Here is a 20,265-nt window from a genome sequence, read left to right as displayed (position 1 = left end):
TTTTTTTACCAAAATAAGTGCAGTTCTGTAGTTTGTACACGTGTAAACCTGGTGGCAAAAATAGACCTAGGCACCCTAACAAATGTAGGCATATTTATGGCCTTTCATAACAAACTGTTGGAATGGCATGCATAGGCCCATTTCAGGGAAGAATTGTGGACCGCACCGCATATTAAACTAGATTGGGTCAGGAAGAAATAATGCTCTGCAGGTTGTAGATTTTGAGTCAAACTAGACGACAAAACCAGGCCACACTGCACTACCCGACATGGCATTTTGAGCCTGTATGTGCAAAAGCCTAATCCACGTGTACTGGTGTCAGCAGTTACTTTAAACACTTTGGAGATTTTGGGGGAGGCATGCAGCAACTAGATTGACAAGTGTCCATATCAAACACTGCCGCTAGTGTTTTGTGGAGGGTGGCTGGATTGTAAAACTAGGAGCAATGTAGCTCTCGTGGGGGGGGGGGCAAAGGAGGTCACTCTGCTGCATATTGCAGGATAAAGGAAGTGGAGGTGGGGAGCGGAAGATGTGAGCTGAGCAAGCTCCGTCGAAGACCTTAAATCCTCTACTCAGTGCTGTGGTTGTGCGAGACGATCCGCCGCACCCCGATCGAGATGTGACAAAAAACGGGGCCAGGAGCTCGGAGATTCTGCTCCTTTGCAGGAGGCTCTGGAGAGACGGGTGCCATCTTCACTCTTACACCAGCCGCCGGCGCTGCTGAGGCTGCCCAACAGACAGGACCCATAGGGGAGAGGTGGCTGAGCTGAGGGGAATGTGAGACTTTCCTGCACGCAGAGTCCAGAGAGTGAAATTCGAGGTGAGGCGAGGGACTAATACATGGACCCCTCTGCGTGGCGACAGACACTCCTGTGGCCCCTGGAGCTATCCGGATGCGCATTCGATTGATGAAGTGAGTGTCTGGTCCCTCCTGGGACCCTCAATCGTCCATCCCACGGGTCTCATTTCAGACCGGGACAAATGGATGGAGCAGTCTTCGGACCCTGAATGGCTGCACAGGCGGGGGCTGGATTCGCCCATCTCGCTGCACTGCCGTTGCAGCTGCCGATCTGGCACAAACCTATACTTGCAGCTGCCCTAGGGAACACCAGCAGTACACACACCGCATGTGCAGGTATTGGGGAGAGACTCAGAGGAGCATTGAGAGAGCTCACTGGGTCCCGAGCAAAAGGGCACCACTCCCTTTCTGTGGACTCAGGATGGAACCGCCTCCTGCAGTGCAAGGGCTCCCTGCGGGGTGCTGGGGCAGCCTTCTTTGTACCTCCTGTGAATTGTTACCAACGTCATAGCTTACAAGCATAGTGGCGCCTGGTGTTGTCAGTGAGGCAGTGGGCCTTCTCTCCTTCGTTTGTGATGAGTGCAACAAACTACTTTCACTCTGCCGCATTCCACTGCCCGCACACTGGTGTGTCTGCTGTCCGGGATCCGACTCCCACTGAATAACCAGACTTCACACTTTCTCCCTCTCGTGGCTGGAGCTGTGCAACACTGCATTTTTGGTGACCTGTGGGATATCTTGTGCACCTGACTCCTCTGCGCGTGTCTTGCTGCTAGTTCGCCTGGTGAGGTTGTCGTGCATTGTGCAGTTTCTCTCTCTCTCCCCCCCTTTCCATCTCTCTTCTCTCTCCATCTCCCCTATTTGCGCTAACTGCTACTCTATCACCTATTTTTCTCCTCTTTCGAAGTCTGGAAGGAAAAAGTTCTCCTGGTCGCCAATCCAGGCCTGCCCATCGCTGACACCTACGTCAACGCTTCTTCCAGGCAGACCGTCACTGACATCCTCTTCGTCGCTCCCTCTCTGGACCTATGGACTCCCCACAGGCTCTCAGTCCCCTTCCCTTTCTCTTCTTCGCTCGTTAATGTTGGAATTAGATGGGAAGTACTCTTGGCATACATCCCAACCTCTAGGTGCATCATTAATGTGTACCATAATGGAACTGTCATAGCCCAGAGCTCTCAGCCCAACCTCCTCCTACTTGATAGGCATCTTCTGTCGCTCATCAACTTCCTCCCTTCTCCCACCCCCTGGCCGCTTCACCACCACTGACGGACTTATCACGTTCCTATACCACTCCTCGGAAGACCTTCAAAGGTGGCAACCAGCTTCACCTAGCTACCCTCAACTCTCGCTCTGCTATTAAACAATCCTCTGACATTTCTCTCCTCATTGAAGACTTTGATCTTGATGTTCTCGCTCTCACTGAAACGTGGTTCAATGCCAACTCTGTCACTGGGTTTGACACACTCATTCATGAGGGCTACAAGATCCTCTCTTAGCCCAGGTCTAACCGGTCTAGAGGCCGAGTGGCCCTGATCTTCCCTGAATGGGGTCCCTGCTACTATGATACCCACTCAGACCTACTCTTCCTTCAAATGCCTCATCTGCAGGCTTGGTGTCTCTCCAATCCTCCCGCTGACTCTCGCCACAATCTACAGCACCCCTGGTCTGTTCTTCCTCTTCAAGTCGGAGTGGTCTGACCTCACCTCTTCTCTTCTCTTCTGGCCTCCACTTCCAAGCTTCTCTTCCTCTGAGACTTCAATATTTACCTTGACTCTACTGATGCGGCCACTGGACTCTTCCACAGCCTCTGTGACTCTTTCCCTCACCATTCTTCTTTCCAGTCCGACGCACTCAGCCGGACACACCTTGTATGCTCTCATCTCAGCAGACATCCCCATCTCTAACCCTCTGACTACACTTCTCTCCTGGTCTCATCATGCTCTCCTGTCCTCTCACCTGGATCTCTTGGGTACCACAGCTAAGCCTCTGCCTGTACTGCCAATATCCTTCTCCGTCATACGACTGATGAAGCGAGTGTCAATTGCTGCTTTTGCCGCCACTTTCATTCCCCCTCCCACTCCAGCCACCGACTCTCACACTGACACAGCCCTTGCTAACCTTCACTTTTCCATCTCCAACACCCTGGACATCCTTGCCCCTGTCACGAGAATCTGCATGAAGTCTGCCTCCAAGCGCAACAGCTGGTATGACTTTGACCTGGTCCCTCTGAAACGCAAGTGCACAGTTGATGAGTGGAAGCAATACAGACTCCCCATCCAGTCAAAGAAGATAACCTATATCCAAGCCGGCATCTCTGGGGCCACTAACATGGTGTACAGGAGGAGCCAAATGCCTAGACCAGAAGTCCCGCCCCTATTTAGCCTATATGTTGAGAAGCAAAAATAGTGACAAGCACAACACCTATAATGATGCCTATAAAACGAAAAGCCTTTGAGACAAGATATCCTATTAGAAAACCTTTCTTCATGTATCCACAAAGAGCTGACAGTCGCTTGAGAGTGATCCCCGAAGATGTGTGAAGATGAATGAAAGAGAAGATTGGTGACTTGACATGAAGTAAAGATGACGCGCCAAGAAGAGATACTTGATGAGGAAGTAAAAGATCGAGTGACCCTTTACATGCAGAATGAAGATTACACGTGCAAAAAGCACTGAAGAAAATGCAGACTGTTTTATAATTGTACAGATGCTGTAATGCAGGTAGATTAAGTAATCATGAAGGCTGGCTATACGTAGTGAATAGATTGCAGGCCATGCCGCCATTATATAGAATCTGGATATTGCACATTGTGTTTTAGCAAACTAGGACATCATGAACAGAAGGGCTGAAAGTGTGGCACAGTAGAATAAAAACAGCTGACGATGGAGGAAGTATTGAGAAGGCTTGTCTGGCCCAGTTTGAAGGGTTGGGGCAGCCAAGAAACTGGTTATCATGGAAAGATACAATGAACGTGAGAGGCAAGACAAGCTCATGTTAAAATGCGACGGAATGACTATGAGTGCCAGGTTTTATTCATTTTAATAGTATTAAATGCGAAGAAGGAGCTCAAACCCGGTCTCATGTCACATGGTCTCAATGGAAACAGACTTTGGGCGAGTTAGGCAGAGACTTGAAGATTAGAGCATGCTCACACTTCCTTCTATTCACAGGAGCAGTGATACTTTGCAAAGCCAAGTTCAAAGACAATTCGAATGGCAGACGGCTTGAGGGATGATGGATGAATGGCTAATTGGGAGGGGAGGCATGGTCAAGTCCAACCCACCAGCACCTGGATTACCAGCTTGCGTGCTGCTAGCAAGTGGAATATTCGAGAAGAGTACAAGCGTGCCAACCAATTGTAGAGGCCCACGTAGCAAAGAGCCCGATAGTTTGAGACCTAATGAAACGTCGTGTATTTCATGACAATGAAGATGACTTGCACTAGGGGTGGGCATAGCTGTCCACCTGACAGTAGAGACCCAATCACGATCCTATCCCCCATAGAAAATATACCTAGATGTTCCACCGTTGTCCTACCATAATCCTACTTAGGTTTTCTTAGTTTGTCATGTAGTATGGCGTCAATGATGAGTTTTTACAATAAAATGTATTTTTTATGAAATGTTCAGAGCAATTCTGCTGTGAGACATCCGTTGATGTCCGTTGTACTCCCTGTTTTAGACAATTTATATTAAAACAGTCAGTTTTGCCAACTTCCTGAGCTGGTATTTTTATTGGTTTAAGAGTAAATTCTGCATACCCATCCATCCAATAAAGTGCTATTCTACTTAAAAGGGCCTACGGGTTCAACGGGTGAACTGTTTAAAATCTGCAAGGAATCTGCCAATCCTACTGCTGTCCCCACTTCTCCTCTGTCCTCCCTGACTCTCTGCATTGCACTGGCCTCCAACCTCCTAACCAAAACTCAGGGCATCCTGTCCTCACTCTCCTCTACACCCCTCCCTCACCCGCTCTGAGCTCCCTCAGTCCCCCTCTCCCCTCCTACTGTCCTCTTTCTCACCCATAGCTCCCGATGAGGTTTCTAGAAAAGTCCACTCTATGAAAGTCTCCTCCAAAAAGGTGCTCCCCTGCTCCTCCAGAACTATCAAGAACACCACTGCCTTCATTGCTCCAGCCTTGGCTGATTTCTGCAATCTCTCCTTTGCCACTGGCTCCTTCCCACTACCCCTCAAGCACCCTCTCCTCAAAAAGCCTCATGCAGACCCCCCAACCCACTAACTACCACCCTATCTCCATTACACCCTTCCTGGGCAAAATCTTGGAGAAACTGGTCATCTCCCAACTGATCCACTACACCGAATCTGTTGGTGGTCTCCACGACCACCAGTCTGGCTTCAGAGCAGCCAGAGGGACAGAGACTGCACTGCTGAACACCTGTGATGACGTGCTTTCAAATTTCGATTCCAACTTTCCTTCCATTCTCATCCTTCTTGATCTTTCCTCTGCCTTTGATCTGGTCAATCATGCCACCCTTATAAATCGGCTCCATGATACCTTTGACATTACAGACATGGCAGTGGACTGGTTGACCTCCTTCTTCTCTGACTGACCTTCCCAGGTTCAAGTGGGCCCCTTTCTCTCCTCCATCACACTCTCAAACTGCGGCGTCCCTCAGGACTCTATCCTCTCGGTCTGGCTTTTCAACATCTACCTTGCCCCTCTGCCCACTTGATCTCTGCCTTCTCTCCTCACTTCCAGTGTTATGCAGACGACGCACAGCTGTCTTTAAAGCTTCCCTCCACTGCCTCCTCTTCTTCCTCTCTCGTTCCTCACTGTTTGACTGGTATTCAGGCATGGTGCACTGCTAAGAACCTCTGCCTTAGTGCTAGTAAGACTGAGATCTTTCTCATTGGGGCCCCAGCTCCCTCCTTGACTCCTACCCTCTGGTCGCCCTCCATGGGTCCTCTCCGCTCACCCTCTTGTCAGGCAAAAAACCTTGGTGTCATCTTCGACTCCTCTATCCTTCTCTCCTCACATCACAGACCTTGCCAAGGAGGCCCACCTTCAGCTGCACCTCTTCAGAGGCATTTGCTTTCCTCACTTTCCCCCAAAATCTCAATGTCTGCAGAGCTCTGGTCCTCTCTAGACTGCAACAAACCTCTCCTTCAATCTACCTGTATCCCGCCTTCACGCCCCTTCAACTAACCCAGAATAGGAATGCAAGATCATCCTTGGCCTCAAGCTGAGGGACCGCATATTTCAGCCCTAAAATCAATCCACTGGCCCCCGGTTTCTGTGAGGATGAAGTTCAAGATCCTCTGCATCATCCACAAGGCTTTCCTCAGCCTGGGACCCGCTACATCCAAATCTCTCCCATAATACCTCCCTCCTAGAGCCCTTCAGTCTTCTAGCTCCAACTCTCTGCAGATCAGACTCTTTTCCAAGCTGAGAGTGGGGGCTAGACCTCTCTCTTCCACAGGAGCCTCGCTAGCCCTCTCAGGCTTGAGCTGGGTTTCCTTAAGTTCCAGAAGCTCCTCAAGACCCTCTTTTTCTCTTCTTCCTTCCATCTCCCCCCCACCCCCCTGCTAATGCCCCTGTCTTCCGCATTCTACTGGCTCCCTGTTTCCTTCTGAGTCCTACAGGACACCAGGCCCTCCTTGTCAGTCCACCCTCGTCTTCGCACTTAGCATGTGGACCTTCATTCCATGCTCTCCCTTCATTCCGTGGCACTTGCCCACCTGGCCTCCCCTTAGCAGTTGCCTAGCCCATGGGCCCTCTTCCCCCCCCTCACCCTCCCAGCACATGCATGCTCTCCTCTCTGCCCTGCACTTCCCTTCCCACCCTAGCATTATCGCATTCCGCTCCGACCGTCAACCCCCCCCTGCACTTCTTTTACTGCACTTGCGCAATCCAAATGCCATATGGCCTAGTAGGACCGTTATTTTTCTTCCCTCTCTCCCCCATTCCCCCTTTTTTTGTCTTGTTGCGCCTTGAAACACCATTTCCTATATAGGCCCTTTATAAATTCCCAATAAATGGAGAATTTAGGAGAGCCTCTCAATTGACAGTATATGGAGAAGTTATTGGGGTAGGTCTTTTGATAAGTTGCACTAAGATGAAGTCCTCCATCCGCTGTATTACTAGAGTTTATCAACTTTTGGTAGTGGCATCGTTATTTAGGGGACGTTTTCCACCTATGGCATGGTGGACATCCTTTAATCAATTCCACAGGAGGAGATGCATGATCAACTGTATGTGAAGGTCAATTTACGTTATTGAGACATGGCTCTTGATCAGTGGTATTAGAAGTGGCTTCCAGCAGAATATATGAAGGCTGCATTTGTGGGTGGGCTTAATCAGCGGAAGAGGGGTGGGGATATCCCGATTAGCAAATGGAACCTTGCCATCATCGGTGTGGGAGTGGGGCATTTAAGGACATTAGGGGAGTCTTTCCGTCATCCGGTTTGGTATGGACTCTCTATCTGGCCAAGGATCGTTTACACATTGCGTTTTTCCCAAATTTTTAGTAAAATAAATAACACACGTTCCTGCACATTATGTATTCAGTTACTTGAATGGAAAGATCAAGTTGGAATAGTTTGTCGACGTTAGGACCCCCATAACACTTTGATGGGCTCACCCAGCGGTAGGAGGGAGTGGAGCAGGTGAGTGGCCACCATACGCCAAATGTGGGATTGCACAAACACCAGGTCTTGGTCTTCAGACCCCATCCAGGGTGACCATATGCTTTGCACATTAATACCTGCAGCGTGAAACTCATTGGGGGTGAAGACGAAGCAGATGCTGATACCATGTAAGCCAAAGTGAAGGTAACTTCAGGCCTGTCCATTGTTGCTGCTGCACTGGCAGCAACTGCGCCTCCAGCTAATATAGGTCCTGGCGGCTGCTTTTCCCACAGTGGCACCTTAAGAAAGAAGGCATATTTTCTTTATATAATCTGTTGGGTTCCTTATTTATTTATGCATTTTTAAAGCGCTCACACAGCCTGTGGGCATCGAGGTGCTGTTACAGGAATTGTTTTTTTGTTGCATAATTGTTTGTTTTTCTTTGTTTAGTTGCGTATTTATAACGCGCTTAAATTCCCAGAGGTTTCTAAGCGTGGACTCAGGGGATCGAACCTGTGTTGCTTCGTGTCGTCTTGCCTCCAATACGAGCATGTTGGTGCTGAGCTATCCTCCCGGGACTGGCTTTGCACGCTTTGGCTGTCTTTTATTTTCGTACACTCTTTTAACGGGCATTTTTATTAGGGATACCTTTAACTAACTGTTGGTTTTATCTTCATGTACATTTTGTTCACACAATGTCTGGGAAGGACCAACAGCATAAAAGAAAATGGCCCTCATTACGACCCTGGCGGAAATCGAAAAACGATGGCGGAAATGCAATACCGCCATCGAATAGCGCTCGGTGCGATTATGACCCGTCACCGTAAAGTACGATGCCATTAGCGACACCGTAGTGAACGCTAACTGCACCAAGTACGCGCACGCGCGCCATGCGAAACCGTAATTGCCACCATGGCGCAACGGTACGCGAATTCTGACCCTAGCGGACATTTACCTAACGCCATCAAGCATGGCGGAAAGTACCATTCCGCCATGGTGAGAAGTACGGCAACGCGAACCAACCGTAAATGGCCCTACTGAGTGCCTGTACACCACTCCCTGGCCACATTGCACAACTCCTCGTAGGTGCAATGAAGTCACACAATGCAACCAGTGAAATGTACAAGTCACCCATGCATGCCAACGAACAAATGAATGTAGGGGCTCCAAGTGCCTTGTGAGTGGCCATCCATATTTGCCATGTCACCATTGCCGTACTGATGCAGCACAGGCATGTGAAGGGTCAAGTACAGCAATATGAACTGAAATATGAGACAAAACAACAACAGGCCCCCATCGCTTGACACCAGTGTAAGGCAACATTCAAAGCAGTATCCTGAGGGAGACTGCACCAGCCCTGTACCCTTGCCAGTAAACAAACCAACCATCAGCACAAGCATGTACCACACAAGTTGGCAGAGTGACTGAGCAGCCAGGCTCATCTCAAGAGGGGCCAATGGGAGCTGCAGGGCACAGATGGCACGAATACAGAAGCTATTCCAATGGACATGACCTCAGTCTCCCTCCAAGAAACGCACGCAAACACAGGCACCTGTGACCAGCCATATTCTGATAATCACATCATTCCACCAATCCACCTGGCTGACCGGCATCTGTTACACAAAAGCTAATCCCCCGCCCCTGAGCATGACATCATTAAAACAGTCATAATGGCAGCCCCTATCCCTGACCTCACTGGGCTTCGTAGGCAAACGCGCCAAGTACAGTACCACGCAACTATAACCAGAAGCCGGAACCCAATGCAGATCTACTCACAATACATCGCTCCACAAATAGGAATATGCTACATTACTTGCAAAGAATAACGCTACACGGTTAATATCATAATAGAAATTTAATGCACAACAAAATCACCAAGCCCATACAGCTATTAGGTCATGAACTCCAAAATACATTTCATTATTGTGGGCTGCATCCGCAATAAATGACCAGCTTCTGCTTGTGTGACGCCCTGTTCCTTCATGGTACACAGGGGCTACATACACGTTCAAAAAGGCAACATGGAAGTGCCTAGAACCGCAGGGCCGTCCCATTAGGTAGGCACTAGTCCAGCTGAAAGGTCGATATGTTGCTCCTAGCCACTAGTACTGCGTAAGGGCATGTGGCCCATTGGCGATCGTCCCATAAGATCGTAATGGTGCTCCACTGATTAACACGAAGCAGCAGGTGTCGGGAGTAAAAGCCATCTGCAGGAGTGGCATACAGATGGCAGCGGCAAAAGGGGAGGAGATACCTGTCACCCAAATTAAATGAAAAAGAATGGTATGGGCATCAGAACCTAATTTGAATTACTCACTTCAATGATCACACTAAATCTACAGCCATATGCATGTTAGCCCACTCAAAAGGATTATTCCCACCCAAAAATCACTTGCGAATCATAACTATATAAATCGAGGTGAATACACTATTACAAACGAGTCTTTGTGTGCATGCGTCTGTTAAAACAGAATCCATTAGATGGGATTAGTAACGTGCATAGACACAAGTGTTTGAAGGCGCGTCGAGACAGGGAGGGTTCAACAAGGGCAGATAGACGATGGTCCCACTATGGCAGCTCTGCATCACATAGCGCAGGGGAAGTGGATAGATTCCAAAAAGCCATGTACATGGTAAACTCTCAATTAAATCATCTGTCCATGCATCCATACATCATACCCTCATCCCGGTATGAAAACGCCTGATTATTTACTCACATAACATGTGAAATTTCCATTGAGTCTGTGCGTAATGCAGTCTGCAAAATCCACTGTGCTCCAGGCCGGAATTCTAGTGTTGTGAAGTAACATGTATTTGGGAACGTCCTGCCTTATCGTCCACTACGCTATTGCGCATCCCATACTATTCATATCAATCATTGCATTCTCGCCATGGCCCCTGTCCCAAGGACATTAAACAATAGAACTTTATATCTGCAGTCAGACCTGTGGGCGTCTCCTCGCCGCTAGCTGAAAACCGAAAGCGCTGTCCTTCGAATTCCTCATTTGCAACATCACGTCGAAAAGGCATCTGTGACCGCTTGAAATCACAAATTCATCCATGTAGTGCGGCAGTGTGTGAAAATGGCAACTGGCTTCACTCACAAATGGGACGCCCCGCCCGTCGGTGAACCTCGGTACAGTGCTGCATGAGGGTCCAGCGTTAATCGAGTACTACATTCCACTGACCCTTCACAAGTTTGTTCGTGACTGTAAAGATAGTATGTGAAACAATGGGACCATAGCAGAATGAACATATGAACCAATATTCCACTGCCATCGGGATTAAATACATGATTGTAATAGCAAGATGCCATGCGTCGAATTGCAGCGTTGTGTGCGGGACGTGCTCACCCAAAGGGGATTGCAGCTTGCACAGGTGGAATGAATCACCACAGGTGGAGGCTATACTGCCTGAAAACACATAAATTGCACACCCAACCCCCTCCCACAACCACACCCACTCCAAAATGCTACCGGCAGGACTAGCGATGTTGGCCCTGGGGGACCTGATAGCACTGCAAGTACTCCAACTTCAAGAAGAAGACGAACACCAACTACTACAACAACCGGCCGCACAGAGGAGACGGAGGAGGAGGAGGAGGGCAAGGCAGGGCCAGCAAGGCCCACCAGCACAGCCACTACCACCACGCAGGCAGCCCGCAATCCCACGCCTCCGAGCTCATCCGTTCAACCTCACTGATGAGCAGATCCACACCCTCTACCGTTTGGACCGGGACACCATAACCGCCATTGTGGACATGACACACGCTGACCTTGCCAGCATGATAGATAGCCCAAGCGCCATCCCACCCCTACTGAAGGTGGTGTCTGTACTACACTTCCTGGCCACAGGCACCTACCAGCACACAGTCGGACAGTTGCATGGCATTTCACAGCCACTGTTGTCACGGACACTATCGCAAGTGCTCGATGCCCTCCTGAAGCACGCAGACGACTACATCTCTCTACCACGCTCGGAGCAGGAAATTACGAACACAAAAGTGGGATTCCATGCACTTGCCGGCATACCGGGTTGCATTGGTGCCATCGACTGCACCCATGTGGAATTGGTTGTGCCACATGCCATGGAGGCCCAGTACCGCAACCGAAAACAATATCATTCTCTTAATGTACAAATGGTGTGTGACTCCAACAGGATCATTACACATTGTTGTGCCCGATTTCCTGGATCAACCCATGATTCTATGGTCTTGAGGAACTCTACAATACCACGCTACATGGAGCGACACGCAGGGAACAGATCCTGGCTACTCGGTGAGTCTCATTTCATGCATGATAATGTGGGGTATGTGATGCGGCAATGACCTGGCAGGAAGGGGGGGAGGATGCGTACGTAGCTATGTCATTCCACAAACATCCTTTATTGTCCACATACAGGTGATGCCGGGTATCCACTGAAGAGATGGCTCCTTACACCACTCCGGAACCCACAGAACCAGCATGAGGAGGACTACAACCATGCCCACTCACGTACCCGTGTAGTCATAGAACAGGCATTCGGCCTACTGAAGGCTCGTTTCCGCTGCCTCAGCAGGTCTGGCGGGGCACTCCTGTACCGCCATGAGAAGGTTGCAAAGATGGTCATGGCATGTGTCATGCTACACAACATGTGCGTACGTAGAAATGTGCCCATGCCCCCTGACGCAGAACTGCAAGCACCTGAAGATGGTCATGATGAGGGTGGGGATGTGGCAGCACCTCAAGGAGTCCGCGAGGCACAGGAGGGCCGTGAAATTCGTCAGATTCTCATTGATTCATGCTTCTAGCACTCACGCCTGGTGGCTGATACATGGACACGGGACTTGTGGCACTGTGTGTGTCTGGAACATGCACAATATGGACTGTACGCCTATAAAGGCCTCGTACACAAAGATCAATGTCCACACATCTCATTGGATGATTGTGAAATGTTTATAGCATATGTGAAATTATGTTACACACCCCATCGACCCGCCACCCAAGAAAGCCCAACACACCCCCTCCACCCTCCTACCTCCCCCCCGAACACCAGTGTCCAAAGATGCTCATTGTCAGTGGGCAGACGCTATTGCAAGCCCCCTCTCCGGGTATCAGGGGCACCCCTGCCTGTGGAGCGCAGGTTCCTCCCAGATCTACGTTGGGGGCTGCCCTGGACGGAACTTGCAACGGATGATGTCTCTGCCTGCTCACATCCATGCATGTCCCTAAGGGTTTGTGAGAGCTCAGTGAGCACACGGCGCACAGCGGCAAGTTCAGCACATACGTCTTTGGACGTCGCATGCAGTTCCCCCCTCAGGCTCTCGGTGCTTCTCTCCATTTGTACCCTCAGGCTCTCGGTGCTTCTCTCCATTTGTGCCCTTAGTGTCTCTGTGCTTCTCTCCATTTGTGCCCTTAGTGTCTCTGTGCTTCTCTCCATTTGTGCCCTTAGTGTCTCTGTGCTTCTCTCCATTTCTGACCTAAGTGTCTCAGTTGATGTTTCTATGGCTGCCTTAGTACCCCCACATTCATCAGCATGCTCCTTGAGGAGCGTGGCCAGTTGCTGCTGTTGCACGATCACCTGGTCGAGGGACTGTTGCCTCTGCTGGGCCATGCCCATTTGCGGTGGTGTCACAGAGGGGCTGATCACCTCATGTTGCCTTGCCACAGGGCTTGTGGGGGATGGCCAGTCGTCGTCTTGTGGGTGCCCCTGCGTGGTATCCTCATGGTGTACGGGATGAAACAAACAGGGGGATTGAGACAGGTCATGGATGGATCCTACATCGACACCACCGTTTTCTGTGTCGGAGCATGCTGCCATTAATGCAGTGTCACCTATGGTGCTGCTGCCACCAGAAGCGGTGCCTTCTGTGGCATCCATTGGGGGGACCTGTGGTGCTGCTGTTGTGGGCATGCTGGCTGCTGGGGTGCCTGTTGAAGTCCCCTCCTGTGTGCTGCCACTTGATTTGTGCTGCTGCCGTGTCTTGATCCGTGCAGCTGACGTGGAGGGTCTTTGGCCGTTGGTCTTGGCCCTCTTTGCAGGTGTGCTGGTAGGGGTGTCCTGAAGCTCGTCGTTTGAATCGGACCCTGTGGTGGAGTAAAGGAGGGCGAGCGTTATTTATGGGTCTGTGGAAATTGGAATGGCAATGTATCACATGCATTGGGGTGGTACCTGAGGGTGATTTGGGTCAGGGCCTTGGAGGTGGTTTCATTTTTGTGTGGATTGAGGATGCAGTTGTTTTGCAGCCTGCAGTTAGGGTGTGCATGCTGCACGTGTAGAGGGTGTTTTTAGGATTTTTAATTATTTATGTATTTAATGTGATTTTTAATGTGCGCTATCAGGCCAATGTATGTGGACGTTCTCCTGGACATGTGTTTCTGTTGCACTATGTGGACACATGGTACTTCACATGATTGGACATTGTGGATTTAGCATTGTTTTATTTGGCCCACCTACCTGATTCTTCGGATGTCTGCACTCCTTTCTCCATCCCTCCGACTCCCTCTATACTCTCCATTCCAATGGTGGAGGCACAGATTTCTTCCCAGGGGGTCAACTTGATGGGTGATTCCGATCCTCCCCCGGTAGCTGTGGCAATGTTACGGTTGGCTGATAGTATGCTCCGTACGCGTATCCGCAAGTCGTCCCATCGCTTTCTGCATTGCTGTGGGTTGCGGGGTGCGGTCCCCACCGCACTTACCCGCTGTGCCACCAGGGCCCATATGGCCTTCTTGTTCGCAAGTGCCGTCCTGGTCATTTGCGTCGAGAAGACGACGGCAGCATTCTCCTGGAGGGTCTCTGTGAGCACGGTGAGTTCCTCATGGGAGAAGTGGACCTGCCGCTTGCGGTCGCACGCTTTTTTCGCAACTTTTCCCATTTTTATTGTTTTCACTAGGGTGGCTAACGGGTTGGGATGTGTCTCAGGGTAGGATTTTTGATGGTTGTGTTGGGATTCTGATTTTATAGGTGTACGGCGTGCTGTTTCCCGTTCCGGGACCATGTTTTTACTTCCGTTTCCGTATATTTACGGTCACCGTATTTTGCGATTACCGCTCATTACGGTGACCGCTATGATGGGTGGTGGAATTGCACCTAGGACGCCGTACGACGGCGGTGAGGGGCGTTTTGGGGACATTTCCGCCATCGCGGACTTTGCACTTCCGCCATGGCGTAGTGCTCGTGCCCGATGGGTCAGAATTAGCCGCACTTTACTCCGTCGTGCAATGGCGGAAACGCTATTTACGCTATGGCGGTCAGGTCAGTTACTTTCCGCCAGGGTCGTAATGAGGGCCAATGTCTTAATGGTAGCAGGAGGAGACAGCCCCTTCATTTTAATGTGTAACAATGACATCGACTCCACAACATACAAGAAAAACGTGCATAAATCGGTCACCTTTTTTATTCAAGCCTAGATGGCATCCTCCTGATGTTAGAGACTGAAATGGCCTTAATCTAGTACCAAAATAAATGGGCTGGACAGGTTATCTGCATGCCTGATGTTTTTCAATATTGGACTCTGGAAAAAGTACTCAAGTTATTGCTCTCGACATAAATGCTACTGCTCAAATGAAAATTGATGTAAAAAAATAAATAGGAGAATACAGAAATATGACGGGTCAACAGAAGGGCCGTTTGTTGTATGCTGATGTCATTTTTCAATATTTTTGTTGTGTAACCTCAAAGAAGAGTCCGTCGAAAAATTAAAATCGATATCTTGTGTAGTGTGAGTTAGATCATTTAATAGTTTGTTCCACAACCGTAAATTACTCTAATTCTTAAGGTTTGCGAAGCCGGCAGTCATGAAAACAAGTTACTTTTATACAATTTAAAGAAGGGAAAGATGCAGAAAAACGGGGGGGGGGGGATTTCAGGACCATCTTAGAAGGAACTCAAAAAGTAACGAAGCTCTTGTACAAAGTTGCTGCTCTGGGACTCGTATACCTTGTAGCAAAATAATGCTTTGATTTCCAGCGTGATTCCTCTTGATTGCTCCAGGAGCCAAAGGTGTTGTAGAACCTTTGTAGGATAGCTCAGGGGCAACGCGCTTTCCTTGGAAGACAGACGACACGGAGCACCACAGGTTCAATCCCCAGGTTGCGCTTAGAAACGTCTGGGTATTAAGCGCCTTATAAATAACATATATCATATCAACCCCATCCTGGTGGCAAAGTTAATAACGTTGTTGACCTTTACTACTACCTCTTGTGTATTCAGTTGATCCCTATGTCAAGGCTCCTACATGACTTTCTTCCTGATTAATGGAAAGGTTTAATGGAGGACTCTCCTCACTAGCTGGGACAGATATCTGTCTCCTGAGCATAGTTAGAATAACAATCTGACAGATCTATAGACTAACTCATGAAGAGAGATGCAGATGGTCTCTCTGATATGTGAGTCAAACCTACTGCTCCAGTTCTGTCAATCTCACTACTGACCCATTTGATTAGGAACAATAGAACATTTGACACCAAGACTGATTTCAACTCTTTTATTATCAGTCAGCATAGGATTGGGATACATGATAAATGTCTTTGTGAACTAGGTGCTTACCTACAACTAAAATATTTGTTTCTATATTGGAGTGATTTCTGCAAAAGGTCACATGGTGGGTCAATAGTGGTGCATCAGGGCATCTGGTCCAATAGTGTCACTGACCTTGCTCTGAATCTGTGCTCCACCTCCATTCTTAGGAATGTAACACTGAATAGACTTCTTATGTTATGCATTTCTCATAGTTAGAAGGGAGAATTGGGATGAACACCTATGGAAACTAAGCATGTATCTACAACTAATAGGGACATTCCTAATTTGGAAAAATCTAAAATCTTTTTAAAATAGGTTAACAAACTGTATTGGGCATTTTCAATCTATTTGGGATGCTCAATATTCAACTCTACTTGGAGTGTCCGTTCTTTCAATTCAGTCTAATTCGGCTCAATCCTCAGCTAAAGGCCACAAGAGACTCCTCTGGGAACACCAAACAAGAAGAAATCGCCCCATCCCAGCAACACCAGGGACAAAATCAGAGAGACCAACCACTGATTGACTAGGCAATCAGGGGACAAGGGTGTGTGATGTCTTGTATGACCTCCCTAGGGTTGTCAAGTCCAGGGCCTCCCTGTTAAGGGCAGAACAGTGAAGGTCAAAGACCAGCCATTGACCATTCTCTTTGCCTCTTCACCTCACTTTTGCCTTTCTTTCTACTCCACCTGTGAGTACCCCTACCTTGCCAATTAGTGTGCTGTCTCTCCACACTGCAGTACTCGGCTATAATGCATTTGCTCCTGCTGCTCCTTCCAGTCACCTCTAACTGCACTTTCTCCAGCCACTACTCAATCTTTCTTGCACCTCAGACTTCCAACAAGCAAACCACACCTCCCGTAACACTTATGCACATTGCCTCTCCCTCTAAAACTCAACCTCTCTACTGTTCCTTACTGAATCACCTGAATATTGCACTCTAGAATTCTCAGTCTGTATGCAACAAAACATCCTTTATCATGGATTACCTTTATGCCAGCTCTCCTTGTTATCACTGAAGCCTGGGTTTCTTCTCCACTGGTCACTGCTACCCTGGCTGCCCTCCATGACTCCAAATTATCCTTCATTCCCTCTTCTGGCCTAACTGGCAGAGGTGGAAGCATCGGACACCTACTCTCTTCCTGCCTCATCGCCTTACAAATCTCAATGCCAAGTCCTCTCCTACCTACTTCAATTCACCATCCCTACTGTTGCTCTGCGCCTCTCGGTTCACATCATCTCCATCTATCGCCCACCTGGTGTAACTGGAGCATTCTTTGATGAACTTGGCAACACCTTGATTCTCTTCCCACTAAACATCACTCCGTTCTCTTAAATGACTCTAACCTTCCCTCTCAAACCTCATCTCAGAATTTAGGAACTTCAGTTTTCTCTTAGGGACCACACTGTCACCTCTATCCATAACCTACCAATCCACAATAGGGGGGTAACTCGTTGATCTCTTATTCAGCTAGCCTCTCCCTCAGCCACTAATACTACTGTCACATCATGCCCATCTGCTTACGCCATTGTTTCCACCATCTCCTTTCCACCGTCTGTTCCCTCCCCACCACTTGCCTCAGCTATTACTAAAAGGACATTTAAATCTTCTGCCATTCCTCCCTCTTCTCTCTGACCTACAGTTCAATCTCTCCTCCTTCAAATATGATGCTATTTCCAGTATCGCTACCTTCTCCAGCTTCCAAACCCTACTATAATTGCATAGTCTGGTCTGGTTCACTCTGTGCCATTGCTGCAATGGGTGCAGCTTGGTTGCTGTCGGAGTAGCTTCCTGATTCCAGGCCCAATGCAGCCTTTCTATGAACTGAGTTTGGCCGATCATTCATATTCTCGCATTGGTTGATTGTCTCAGCCACTTACTTGGAACATATGGGTGGGCCCTGGTGTTTATTTTCCTAATTTGGTATTAAGTCGTATGTTCATGGCCTGAGTCTTTAAAAACTGTGACGGCCAACTTGAGATCAGGCAGAAGTCTATGCAGCGGCCTGCAGCACCTGGTCTGCTTCTCTACCATCTCCAGTTCTTCCATCGGCCCGGTGGTGGATCTTTTGGCGCGATAGTGAATTTCCATGGGGATTCCCTTTAGTATAAAGGATCCTGCAGGCCAGAAAGGTACACCACACAGCTTTCCCCTCAGCATTACATGCTTTCTGGTTTGTTCCACCATTTCATGCAGGGGTCCCTTCTAGCATCTGAGGGCCATTTGATTCTGTGGGATTTTGCATGTTCATTATTATTCTGTCTCTGTGGATGATCCCCCACGAGGGCACCCAATGTAAAAGGTAATCTAGCAGTGAAGAATGGCCATGGGCAGGATTATGCTGCCCTAGCAAGGGTCTGTGCTGACCCTAGCTTTACTGGGGCTACACGTATTCTATTTCTCTGCTACTGAATTCATGAATTGGTGGGAAGTAAGTCATTGAAAGGAAGGAGGATGTAGCTGGCTATACTGCAGCTTTTCTGAGGCAATGCCATTTATTTGGATTTTATTGTTTAAAGCACAGACCTAGCTCGAGAGCAGCAGAGCACTGTACAGAGTGTGGATATCTGGCATTTGGGATGGCATCTTTTAATAGTAGCGCAATACTGTGCAGTCTGTGTGTCGGTATGTGCGTCCATTGGAATCAGTCCTTGGTCTGGTGTTGGTGAAAGAGCCACGTTTTGAGAGATTACATGGGAAATTGGAGAATTGTGGGGGCATTCCGAGCCGACACCGGGATAGAGTTCCACAGGGTGGGTGCATGACAAGAGAAGGATTGTTTGTGGGTCCTCTCTTTGCGGACGAGTTGTGATTCAAGCCCGGTTGGTCGATTTGATGCATGAGGAGTGTGTGCCATCAGATATGTAGAACTTGGACACCAGGTACGCTGCTGTGCTACCTTTGACTGCTTTGTAGATGATACATGCTGTCTTGAACAGTATCCTGGCTTGGAGTGTAACACCTCAACATTTCATTCCAAAATAAGCAAGGTTCCTTCAACACTGTTCCCAACCACACAATGCTTTGAACTCCATCTTTGACCAAACAGCGACACGAGTCTCAGCAACTGTGGATCAGTTACCATCCCAGTTGAAGTATGTCAGACTCTTGCCACCATGCAGACACCTAAACTGTCTCTAAAAAGCTCCTTCTCGCAATAGCCAGACTGACTTACTCCTGATCCTAGTATGGTATTGCACTAATTAGAGATGTCTTGCTCTGAAGTCCGGATCACGTGACGCGATTGCTGTAAATTTGAAGTACTTACTGTTTGTATCCCATTAATCTTCTGCTTGGGCATTGCACTTACCCACCGGCCACTTTCTATGCACTTAACTGTTCCAAGGCTTACAAGGTGCAGTCCCCCTCACCCCCGCACTTCCTTCTCCCCACTACCCCTCCCCCCCCTTGTCAGGCAATATAAAGTGACTGAATTTACACAACAACCCCCATAATAATCAATAACAGCCACAAACCCACATATAGAAGGCTAGACGGAAAAGAAATATGTGAAGGCGAGTTACAATTTGATCGAATGAACCCTCGGCCTCTAGAGCCAAGTTCCAGCACAAAGGCCGGTGCAAGAATGTTGTCCCTTGATAGGCATGCCCAAAAACCAAAGTACCGTTCATTTTGCCATCCACCATTTTTTGGGGTAATTTCTGCCAGACCAATCCATCACCTTTCAATACTGTAATTGTTTTGTGAAATGCACCAAAATACGTAGATCTATGTGCGTTCCCCTTTTTATTATGTCACCTTTAGTTTCTCAAAACTAATAAGAACTTATTCCATCATCCACATTTGAACAGACAGAAAAACTCCCATTGCCAGTCTTTGCTGCTTATTTCTTAGTAAAGGGGGGTTCAGCTTTTAAGGCGTTCTTGTATTGGTCGAGCAAGTGGTCTTTTTCCTCGTAGGTTGGCGGTCCCTTTTCTATTGTGCTTTATCTTGTAAACATGTTTTTTGGCAAGTGACACCCATTTATTTCATTTGTTAGATATTTGTAATGTCTTTTATTTACTCGGAGTGTAAAAGATGCTATCCCAGCCAATCGTGTTCCAAGTCGAGAGAGAACGGGATATGGGCCAGGGGTCTCCATGCATAAGTGCCCCAGTCGTGTTGGATTATAAGTACCAGCAGCCCTAGCCAGTGGCGTCGCCAGGAATGAAATTTAGGAGGGGAACAGGGGTCCGGGGGCCACAGACAAAAGTAAGGGGGCTGCCTATAAAAGGGCAATGTGTGAAGTCAGAAGCACTCCTGCTGGGAATCTTTTGTGCACACCATCTACCACACCCTACTGCACCTCCCCTCCCATCAGAATGTAGGCACTAACCCATTAAGTCACTAATGACCCATCTTTAGCGGTTTTGTG

The 20,265-nt window shown here is 48.5% G+C and overlaps 1 protein-coding gene across 3 annotated transcripts in view; it reads left to right on the top strand.

The window, feature by feature from the left end:
* MICAL2 (microtubule associated monooxygenase, calponin and LIM domain containing 2) overlaps positions 1–20,265 on the top strand; it is a 1,393,870-nt gene that overhangs the window by 1,356,846 nt on the left and 16,759 nt on the right. The gene's annotated exons all lie outside the window — the stretch shown is intronic.

This window comes from Ambystoma mexicanum, chromosome 11 (genome assembly GCF_040938575.1).
Source record: "Ambystoma mexicanum isolate Mex_15411 chromosome 11, UKY_AmexF1_1, whole genome shotgun sequence".
Classification (NCBI taxonomy): domain Eukaryota; kingdom Metazoa; phylum Chordata; class Amphibia; order Caudata; family Ambystomatidae; genus Ambystoma; species Ambystoma mexicanum.
The sequence above is the reverse complement of the archived record's forward strand: the minus strand, read 5'-3'. Positions and strand labels throughout refer to the sequence as shown.